This window comes from Myotis davidii, unplaced genomic scaffold, assembly GCF_000327345.1.
Source record: "Myotis davidii unplaced genomic scaffold, ASM32734v1 scaffold490, whole genome shotgun sequence".
Classification (NCBI taxonomy): domain Eukaryota; kingdom Metazoa; phylum Chordata; class Mammalia; order Chiroptera; family Vespertilionidae; genus Myotis; species Myotis davidii.
Window position 1 is genome coordinate 175,772 of NW_006281995.1, and position 2,614 is coordinate 178,385.

The window sequence follows — 2,614 nt, forward strand, 5'->3', positions numbered from 1 at the left end:
AAATATAATTTTACCTCTACTCTTCTGCATTTTTAGCTGAGGCACTTTTAATAAAAAAAAAAATTAACAGGAGAAAATCACAAAGAAGTTTGTTGGTGTGTATACCTCACGAATATATGGGAGACACCCAAGGAAAAATGGGTAACTTTCTGAACTGGCTTAGAATTCAGGCTTAAGTACTGTTTTAATGGGGAAAGGAGAGGAGGGTGTAGGCCTCTTAGGGAAGAGTAAATGCTTTTGGAAAGACAAACAGGCCCTTAGAAGAATAGATGGGAGATATAGCTTGTAACAAAGTTTGTCTGGCTCTGTGTGAAGTTCTAGTCTCCTCTCCCTAGTTGATGAAAGACCTGGAGAAGAGATTTATGACAATAGAGTTCCTTTTGGAGGATCTGTCCTTAATCAGATAAAGGGAGTTGAGAAAGCTTGCCCCTGTATTTGCTGTTTTTCAAATACCTACAACTAAAAAAAAAAAAAAAAAAAAACCAAAACAACAATACACCATATTGAGGTGGCATATCTGCTACCTTCAATATCTGCGGACTCCTTAGAGTTACTCCTTCCTGCTAACAGGATCCTCAATCAGGGTTTACTCCAATCTCAGTGTTCCATAAATTCTTGCATTGTATTCCATAGTATGGGGACCCACTCATAGAGGCAGAGCTGGTTTAAGACTTTTTAAAACAAAATAAATTTGAGATTGAACAGATGATGCAACAGATACAAAATAAGCTTCCTTGGAGCTTTCCTTATCTGGCTAAAGGCTGCACTCCTTAAGAGTAGCTCTGCCATGATCACTTTTCTTAGGCAGTTTCATAGCCAGTAAAGGAGGGCCACTGGCATAGGAATGAGAAATTGCATAAATAAATATAATCACAAATAGTCATACCTTCTCATACCTTCTATTTGTTTCACAAAAGCTCATTTGTCTTTCCCCTATTCAGCCCATGTTTTCTTCCCATAGGAGCTTTTTCTCTCAGTTCCCTTCCCCCATTAAATTGGAATATAATCCACTATCTCTAGTTATTCAGGAAATTCTCCTTTTGTGCCCTCATATGCTTAAGAACAAATCTTAATTTCATCTAATTAATATGTCTGCTGTTAGTTAATTCACAGGCCCCAACCATGGGAGAGGGAAATTGTTTTGGAACAGTAGTGAAAACAGATCAAATTCCACGATACATAATATATAAATATATATACCTACACTAATAAAAGACAAACATACAAACTGACCGTACCTCCACTACACCTTAAAGCCACACCCACCAGCCTATTAGAGTGACTATATGCAAATTAACCCAACCAAGATGGTGGCCAGCCACCACGGAGCTGGAGCAAGTAGGAGGTTTGGTTGCTCGTGATGGAGGAAGCCAAGCTTCCTGCCTGCCGAGGCCAGCTCTGAGATCCACTCAAGGCAACAAAGTTTCAATTATAGAAGATAAATAAACCCCATATACCTGCTTTCAGCTGGCCGTGGCCATGGAGCTGAGTGAGAAGGAGGCTTGGGTTGCCCCTGGCAATGGAGGAAGCCAAGCTTCTTGCCCGCCCTGGCTGGCTCTGAGCTCCACTTAAGGCTACAAAGTTTCAATTATAGAAGGTAAATAAATCTCAGAATTAAAAAAAAAAGAAAAAAAGGAGAGGCTGGGAGCTTCCATCACCGGGGGGCTTGGCCAGCTTGAAAACGGCCCTCAGCCCCTCACCCAGACTGACCAGGCACAAGAGTGAGGACCCCTTACCCTAAAAGGGGTGTGGCCAGCCTGAAAACAGCCATCAGCCTCTCCCCCAGGCTGGCCAGGCATCCCAGTGGAGACCCCCATCCTGAAGGGGGTGTGACTAGCCTGCAAACAGCCATCAGCCCCTTACCCAGGCTGGCCAGGCACCCAAGCGGGACGCCCACCCTGATCTGGGACACCCTTCAGGGCAAACCATACAGCCCCCACCTGTGCATCAGGCCTCTACCCTATATAATAAAAGGGTAATATGCAAATTGACGCTAACAGTAGATGCTCAATGCAGGAGCTGTCCCCTGGTGGTCAGTGCATTCCCACAGCAGGAGCTCTCCCCAGCCACAAGCCAAGCTGATGGCTGCCAGCACAATGCGGGTGGCAGGAGTCTCTCCCACCTACTCAGCAACACTAAGGATGTCCAACTGCAGCTTAGGCCTGCTCCTTGCTGGTAAGTGGACATCCCCCAAGGGCTGCTGGGCAGCCAGAAGGATGTCTGACTGCCAGCTTGGGCCCGATCCCCCATGGACCGGGCCTAAGCCAGCAGGTGGACATCCTCCAAGGGGTCCCAGACTACAAGAGGGCATAGGCTGGGCTGAAGGACCCCCCTCAAGTGCACAAATTTTTGTGCACTGGGCCTCTAATATATATATATACTAGGGGCCCGGTGCACAAAATTCGTGCAGTGGGTGTGGGGGGGAGTGTCCCTCAGCCCAGCCTGCCCCCTCTCACATACTGGGAGCCCTCAGGCATTGACCCCCATCACCCTCCGATCGCCTGATCGGCCCCTTGCCCAGGCCTGATGCCTCTGGCCCAGGTGTCAGGCCTGGGAAGGGGACCCCCAGACCCCTCTAATTGCTGGCTGTACCCCTTTCCCAGGCCTGATGACT